Raw genomic sequence first — 8,473 nt, forward strand, 5'->3', positions numbered from 1 at the left:
TGTCTCTCATACGAACACAGTTTCCTCGCTAAACAAGTGCTTTGTGTTCTTCATAACAAAGAACTATGTCTGTTTACTGCAAATTGCAACTGTTGCTAAGCCCAGTAATATAGATTGAGAAAGAAATGTGTCATATTTATCATAATTGGCAATTATCGAACCCTGGCTCAAGAAAATACTTTATGGGTGGTTTTCATGTGTCAAAATGGATTGTATGATTGTCTTTTCATATATATAATACTGTTGTAGAATGTTCACTCTCTTGCATCGCACAAGGTCTGGGTGACACACGTTGCGAGACGTCAGACCCAGGCGGCCGACTGAGATATTTGCTTTGCAATAAACCCTAGTACTTGGAAATCAATCCTTGTGTCTGTCGCATCACTTGGTGTATGATGATTGTGCCTTGTTTCCATATGCAAGGGTCCTCAGGGCCTAGAAAAGAGAGCTGTCTTCTTGGGGAAACGAACCCTGAGATTTTGGAACTGTATTGAACTTTGGGAAGGGAACCATGAGGTCTTTTTGTGGAACTGTTGTGAACTTGGGAAAGGGGAAGCTGAAAGTAAGTCAGGGGCTGGAAGAAGTTCAGAACTTCATTTAGAACACTGTTTCTTTGCTGAAATGCCTACACATTGTATGTCTTTAGTTGTGAGGGTCTATTGTGGTCTGCTGGCAACGGTTTCCCAGCTGCTGCTTTCTGCTTCACAATCTTTTCTCCACCCCTTTCCTGAGGCTTCTGCTGAGCTTGTCTGTTTTACATGGGATTCCTGTGAGTAAAGTGCTGCGCTCCAACACTGATAAATGCCCAGGAGCCCCATGATATCTTCTTGCATTCTCGCTGCGTGTTACCTGCTTCTGGCTGCCTTCTCTCTTCAGCTCCCCAAGCCGGTTTGCTCCACAGATGTCCTCCCACATGCAAAGGAGCAACCCGCTCCTGCCAGCAACTTTATCTTGTTTCTTGCTCAGGCGATTTAAATGTCCCGGACACAGGTGTGCGCTCTCTGCCAGTAGAGCACTACCTGTGCTCGTGGATTCCCATACTCTGCATTACTCTGCTCCACTTCCTCGTCGCAGTGTTATGGTGATTGTCGGAGTAGTAGTCGCTTCCTGAAACCACTGTATGAATGTTTGCAATAGGTTTAAAAAGCAAACTAGGTTCGGATGAAGAGTATGTGTATTTAACAAAAGTGGCTGACAATTTTTTTACGCCCAGTTAGATTTTGAGGGTTGGCCTCTGTACTGTAACAAAAGGGTTTTAGTACTCCCCATGGATGGAAGAGGGGAGGACTTACATCAAGCAATTAGGGCATGGGGTATCAGAGGTGCATCTTCCAAAAGGAAAGCGGGATACCATGTCTCACCAGATGGTATCATAAGCCCTTGCCAGAGGTTGTCCTCCCTATTTGATCCTCCCTCATATAACCGCCCCAATGGTTAGGATCAGGGAGCGACTGCATTCCCCATGCCATATGGGAGGAGGTCACCGCCAGGAAAGGAGTGATGATACCAGACACTGTAACAGACAGGACTGGACAGACCAGAGCTTTCTGTGGGCTGTCATAGTCCGGCTATAAACACGCTGCTGTGCAATGTGTACCATTACCTTGAGGCAAAGGATTCCTTTCCCATGACTGTACCGGGGCCTGTGCTGGCACAACTGACTATGGCACACAGGTCTGTGCAGCCTCAGACTCTGGGTTCTATCCTACCCATGCTTGCTGTAGTTGCACAGATATTGGAATGCAAGGCATGGTCAGGGGCTACATCTGTGGCGAAGGATAACCTGCACAAATACCTGCTAGTCCATTATGATTTGTGCGTGAGTCATAAAAATATGATAGTCCGCTCCACTCCTACATTCCCATGATAAATGTCCCATTCACCTGCAGGACCAACACTGGACTCCATGCGGACCTCCAAACTGGCCTCCCACTTGTCCAAAGAAACCTAGGCCTCACTCCTCCAAATCCACCAAATGCACCCCCTCCTCCCTTCGGGAAAACATCCTCTGTCCCTTTAAAAACCTCCTGTGTCTCTGAATCAGGAGCATATCCATCTATCCATCTGTGTGATATATTTGATTCAAATTGTCCTAGCTGTCCCTAGTGTCCTTCAGTGGAGCTTATGATCCATGCTCCTTCTGAGCTTATCTTGGACAACTTCCTTTGAATTAGCTTAGTTTTGGCATTCTGTGCCTGTTCTGCAATTTTGTTTTCTTTCGCCTGCCTCCTTTTACAATGGTGCACAAAATGTGCTTGAGTTTCTTAACCAACCCTTCACTTCTATCCCTACACTTTGGGCCTCAGTACGACCCAGGGGCTAATGGGTTAACGGCGCCGTAAAAGGCTGTGGCGCCGTTAACCTATTAGAGCCTAATTAAGAGGTCCCTTTGCGGGACCCGACCTTAACGGCTGGTGTATTTGCGGCACCGTACATAGCGCCTTCCCCATTCCCATTGAGCCCTATGGGGCAAAAATGGGAATGGGGAAGGGCCATGGCAGCATGGGGAATTAATGCCCCGCCAACCTCGGAATGGGGTGGCAATTCCCCATTCTGCCATGGCGGACACCGGCATGGACCATGGTGCTAATAGCACCATGGTCCTCCGCCTGGGTCGTAATGAGGCCCATTATATCTAAATCTTGCTTTACTTCCTTGGGGAGGCCTCTCTTTCACATACAATAAAAAACAGCCCATTTTTATCTCATGCCTCTCCTGTCTCTGCTCTTCACATCTCTTGGATAAGTTGTATATTTGCAGCAGGATCATCATCCATCTTCATGGTCCTAGCCATGATCGAATTAATGCCTGGTGTATCAGGATACATAGCACTTATAGCTGTCCACATATTTGCCCTGCAATTATTAAAGGGTGCACCATCATGTTTATTTGTGTCTAACTGTACCCCTGGATATCCCGCTTTCCTCCAAATTCTATCTGCTTACTCACATTTAAGGGCAGCAAGCACATTTTTCACACCTCCCATGGCCAAAATAATGGCTGCTGTCTGTTTTTCCAATGCATAAATCCACTTCCCCACCCCTGCAGTGAGCAAGGGTAGTTACTTCATGAGATTATTCCGGGCGATGTGCAGCCAAGGGACATATTGCGCTCTACCCAACCCTTTCTGTAGAAGCAGAAACTGTCTTCCCAGTGCCTTTGGAGTTTTCCCTGTTACCCCTTTGCACTTCATCACTGCAACATGACCACCACAGAGTGTCCTATGTCCCCATGGTGTAATTTCCCTAATAACTATCTCAGTCACTGAGGCACCCTGCTCTCCCTGTTCTCCATCTGATTCCTCTTCATCTTCCTCCACTCCATTCCTTACTCTTTCTGACTGCAAGGAATCGTAGCCCACCTGACCATGGCACACTGTTTCTGGTACTAATGTCTCAAGTTCCCCTTCTAAGGACATGCCTCCCTGGGCACAATCCACTGCAAGGTCTGTTATAACTGAACTACCTACTTTAAAAAGGGTCTGTACTGACCGCCACTGATCTAATCCTATTCCTGCTACCCGCCTGTCGCCTTCTCTCTGCTCCTCTCTTCCTTGCCACCTAACTTGCACTGCGCTGCTTGCTCCATGCTTCTGCGTGCTTGGTCTCCACTTCCATGCCTAATCGTTCTTCTATCCTAACCAATGGAGGCGTTGTTAATTTCATCCTCGCATCTACTGTGGTGGAGGATTGAGACTATGGAGGCAAATACTGGAGATTAGTATATCCCGCAGCAGGTGATAAGCGAAAGCACCTATATGGTGGTAGGGTGGTAGGGGTCTCTGAACCCTCCTGCATCTGCCCTACTTCTCCAGTCTTACCTTTCTGGGCCTTTCCTGTCTCCTTGAACATCCTCCACAATGTATGTGTTTATTTTATTTATTGAACATTCGTATGGCGCCTATGCAACAAAGTGTTTCCAAGCACCAGAATTCCACAGTTCAAAAATGCTGTGCCTTTTTATTCTAATGTCTTACCCTTTTATCACATTGATAAGAAGATATACATATTCTCTAACATCCCTACATCATGTGTACCCTTTTCAGGCCAAAATCTAAACATTCTATCCTTAGTTTCTTTTACCCATTTTCTATGGTATTTAAAAATATTTTCCTTGTATCTTGGAAGTGACTGGCACAGATGATCAAGTGGAGTATCCATTATCCCTTACAATCCTTTATCTAATCAAAAAAACAAAAATTGAAACACAAAGCCAAACCTGCAGCATGCCAAACAATGCCAGAAATTCCCTACCAAAAGTCACATTTTCCCCGAAAGTCTAAAATATCCTTAAAAAAATCACTCACTTTGTCTCACTCACACCACAGAAAACGTGTCCCTAATCCACATTAAGCAATCTTACAGAGAAGGAGGCATATTATCCATAATAAACCACAATACCATGGTTCGTATCAACAAATCTCCTCTGCTTGAGCACTGAAGTAGTGCAGTGTTTTCCACTACAACACCACTTTTATCTCTCTACTACAGCAATGTTGTCTTTGATGCTGTCTTCTCCTGGCTACAGGTAGGTCTCTTCTGATTAATTTAACTACCAAAAATAATAAACAAAAAAAAAGATGGAAAAAAAGGACTTGCAACATGGAACAATTCAGCCTACCGTCATACCCATTAGTCAAGATCTCTCACTTTCATTCAATTTCAATTAACTTCCTGACTCAAAAAAACCTTGACAACCCCTCTGACTCCACGCCACTCTTGTACAATTGCACAAAATAAAAAAATTACCTTTTTTCCCTCTACCTAATTGGTTTTCTCACAAGAATGCACTCATGTAAAATAGACATCCTCCAAAGCTTTCTGAAGCTCTGCCCTTTCAAAGAATCTGCATGACTGGACCGCAGCACCTCCAGCCAAGTGAGTAGACAGCTCTTCAATTAACGCGATGCCTGCAGATAAGAGCCGCAGTCGAGTGTGCAGCAGGACATAAAACAGCAGAAAAGCCTGGAAATCACGTTAGCCGGTCACCAAATGTAAGGAAGTGACTTAAAAATTCCAATGCAAAAGAATGGCTTCCATGAAGAAAAGAATGCACTTTTATTGCATGCTAACGGTCGGGAGGTGCTAGTCAGTTCCTTGGAGCTGAAAGCAAAACATCTCCCCGAATGACAACAAGGTTTCAGCTTATATACAAAGTTGGACCATTTACATTTACATTATGTGAGTGGTCAGAAATGCGAGGCGAGCATATTGGTAAAGGTTTTTCACAAGTAGCCATTTTATTAAAGTGTACGTGGCAAATAAACACATCACTATCCCTAACCTAATGAGGATTTCTCTGCCTCTACAGCTAAGAATAAAGGAAAACACTCTAACATCAACAGGTTGTCCCTCATATTTATACATACAACAAAATCATACAGGACTATATATGGCTGTTCAAGTTCCACAACATAGCAATTATATACAAATGGACATTCTTAACTAAATATCCTTGTAACCAGGCTGGATCCCCTTCCCCGGGTTCAATATAGGATTTTCTAAATAAAAGTTGCAATTAGCAAGTTATTTTCAATGCTTAAATTCCACTTCAAAGATAGCCCAATGTTCCTTTCAGCATCCAAGTTCTGATTCATTATCACTTGAATTATCTTAGGGTTAAACAAAGTTCATCACTCTGCAAAATAAGTTTCCACAAACTCGAGATTCTCAAACAAAAAGTCCTTGTTTCATACTTTCAATGAACATTTCAGTAGAATGTCTCTTCTTTAAAAAGACAACTTCTTCATAACACGTCTTTATAAACACAACAATGTTTTCATCAGGATGGTTTTGCCACAGTTCATCAAACAACTTTAGTGGCCTTGCCACTTTCTTTCCACCACAACCTTTCAGCACAATGTAGTACCCCAATGTCTTCTTCTTGGTCCACTAACCAGCCAGGGCTACCACTAACAAGCCCTGTCCTATATAAAAAAACTTCTACTACTATTACTCGTATTCTGTGATGAGGTTATCTTCAAACATTAGCAAAGTCCTTGACTTTCAACGACTTTGAGATTCACAACTTCTTCCATGAGGATACAACACCCTTTGATGTTGCTTATTCCATTTATTTTCCTCTCCTCCCTTATACTTTCCATAAGGGTGGATTCTATCTTGCCATCTTTAGGTTTCCACTATCACACCAGGTAATTGCTGATAGGATTTCTTATACAAGCTCCTCTCTTTATGTAAACTGGGTCCCCTTTTCTCTGTAAGAATCTTTCTTTGCCTTAGCCAAGGTTTATTGTTATTGGTCTTCAATATTACCCCCTCTTGGCTTTGGCAATGTTGGGTATATCTAGGTTTCAATATTACACCCTCTTGGCTCTGGAAATAACAGTTCAAGATTACCTTCTCTTGGCTTTGGTAATGAGGGTAACAGTTTGGTTTCAATGTTGCCTTTTGTTGGCTTTGACAATGTAAGATACAGTTAGGTTTTAATCTTGACCCCTCTTGGCTTTGGCAATCATAGTTATAAACCTCTTCCTCTTGGTTCCTCTTTACTATGGATAATAGCAAATATGCTTCTTTTCATTAGTTGGGCATTCAAAAATTACACGCAGCCAGCAGTGTTTCACGGAGTGCTCCGCGGTCAACTATCATAGGCTAACTCACCGGATTCTCCTTGCGCGTCCACTTTACCCCTGCTGCTACTGCTGTGACCTCTTCGGTCTTCATGGTTGAAGTTTTTGACAGCCCTGGTTACACACAAAAGGGGGAATCATACATATCAATGAATACTGCATCTTTCCAAATTGAGTCACTCTATCCCCTTGTTGGCCTTTGTCTCCCAGGTGATCCACCTGGCTACTACCACCCCCAGGGTTACGATCAGGTAGCGGCTGCCTTCGCCTGGCAAACTGGGAGGAGACTTTAGGCAGGGTTTCTGTGAGGACTCCAGAGGATCCATCACAATAATCACAAATATTGTGTTACAAAGTAATCTCTCAACGTCCGATTGGCTAATTCCAATATAAAGTCATTCAATCCCCCTAACTCTAAAACCCGATTGGATACATTCACAAAGTGCAACCCCTTTGACATCTGATCTTCTTTCATAGTAAATTATGATGTCCTCCACATAATAGATTTTTAATTCATAAATAACTCAGTTTATTATTCAGATCATGTTACAGAAAACCATTAACTCAGATGGTGATTGTTCAAGGCTTTCCATAAACACCTCAAGACAAGGGGAGGGAGGGAAATAAATAAGCACTCATTTGGAGCAGCAGTAAATCCTTATCCTCCCAGATGCTCCGGTGCCCCATACTATTTTCCCTGCATTCCTAAACATAATCCTATTTACGACTGCCATATCAAGTCATACAGCCTTTGGCATACATTCACTTAGTTCTCTGAAAGCCCATAAACTATGCACACTCAATTTAACCAGACCTTTTAACCAGACCTTTCTGGTCATCAAAAAACTATCCTTTGTGCTCCCATGGAAATTACATTTTGCATCTAAGAACCCAATCTTGGAAGAACAATCTAACAAATGGCTTTCCATTCCATTCTAGCCTTCAGCCTTTTGCGATGTTATCACAACTGGCGATATGCAGTTCACTTCCTACGCCCCTCTATGACCTCGGTCATCCAGCTCTCCAAACCGGGTAAAAACCCATTCCTACAAATGTAGGGACTTTGCAGCCTACTAAAACTTCAAATAGGTGAAACCTGCATTCTGTAATGTCTTCATGTACCCACAATGTGTCTGCAATTTAAACCATTTTTGAATTCCCACATGTTAGTTTCCCTTTCATGAACTCCTCTATCGGATGCATATAGCTCCCCAATACATACTTCTTAGCACTATAAATTGTACATTGCACAATACATTGTATCCATTCTACTGCTACTCATGTTGCTGCCTACTGTGCTCCTAAAATGTATCCAACTAAAACACAAAGTAAAACTCATTTCAATTCTTCAAACTACATTGAACACCTATTTAGTTGCATCATCACATTTAACCCAGTTGCCCCATGGCCAAGTTAAATTTGCGTAGTGTGAACCTCTTTCCTGTGCTGGGACCTAAAATGTCTACCCCAACAAGTTAAATTAGTGACAGCCCTCATTCCTTCTTCAGTCAGCTTTCAGGAATTCACAAAGGCCAGTTGTTACAGAATGGCATTTGTGTAGTTATACTGTCATAGGTTATTGTTTTTGTGCAGGGAAGTATGCTCTGTTAAACAGCACACTTTCCACATATGCTCTGTTGAAGAACAGAAATTACACCTCAACTGGTATCAAGCCCAGTGAGTTTTTAACATAGATTCCATTAATTTAATTGCTACATTGTGAAGAGCCAGGAATGAGACGCGAACAAAGAGGACTCATAGTTTTGTTTAAAGACTTTCATTAAAATGAAAAGGGGTTGGAAATGACTCACTATCCGTAATCTAGGAGATACTTCTCTACCCCAACCAAAAGGAAGGGTCTGTCTGGTGTCAAGATCTCCAAAG

General features: G+C 42.9%; 1 protein-coding gene across 1 annotated transcript in view; it reads right to left on the minus strand.

The window, feature by feature from the left end:
• Nucleotides 1-6,705, minus strand: part of TSHR (thyroid stimulating hormone receptor) — a 672,050-nt gene extending 665,345 nt beyond the window's left edge. Inside the window, exon 1 of the mRNA XM_069637860.1 lies at nucleotides 6,621-6,705. The gene's annotated coding sequence lies outside the window, so the exon portion shown is untranslated. The remainder of the gene's footprint in view (nucleotides 1-6,620) is intronic.
• Nucleotides 6,706-8,473: the final 1,768 nt, after the last annotated feature.

Source organism: Ambystoma mexicanum, chromosome 14, assembly GCF_040938575.1.
Source record: "Ambystoma mexicanum isolate Mex_15411 chromosome 14, UKY_AmexF1_1, whole genome shotgun sequence".
Classification (NCBI taxonomy): domain Eukaryota; kingdom Metazoa; phylum Chordata; class Amphibia; order Caudata; family Ambystomatidae; genus Ambystoma; species Ambystoma mexicanum.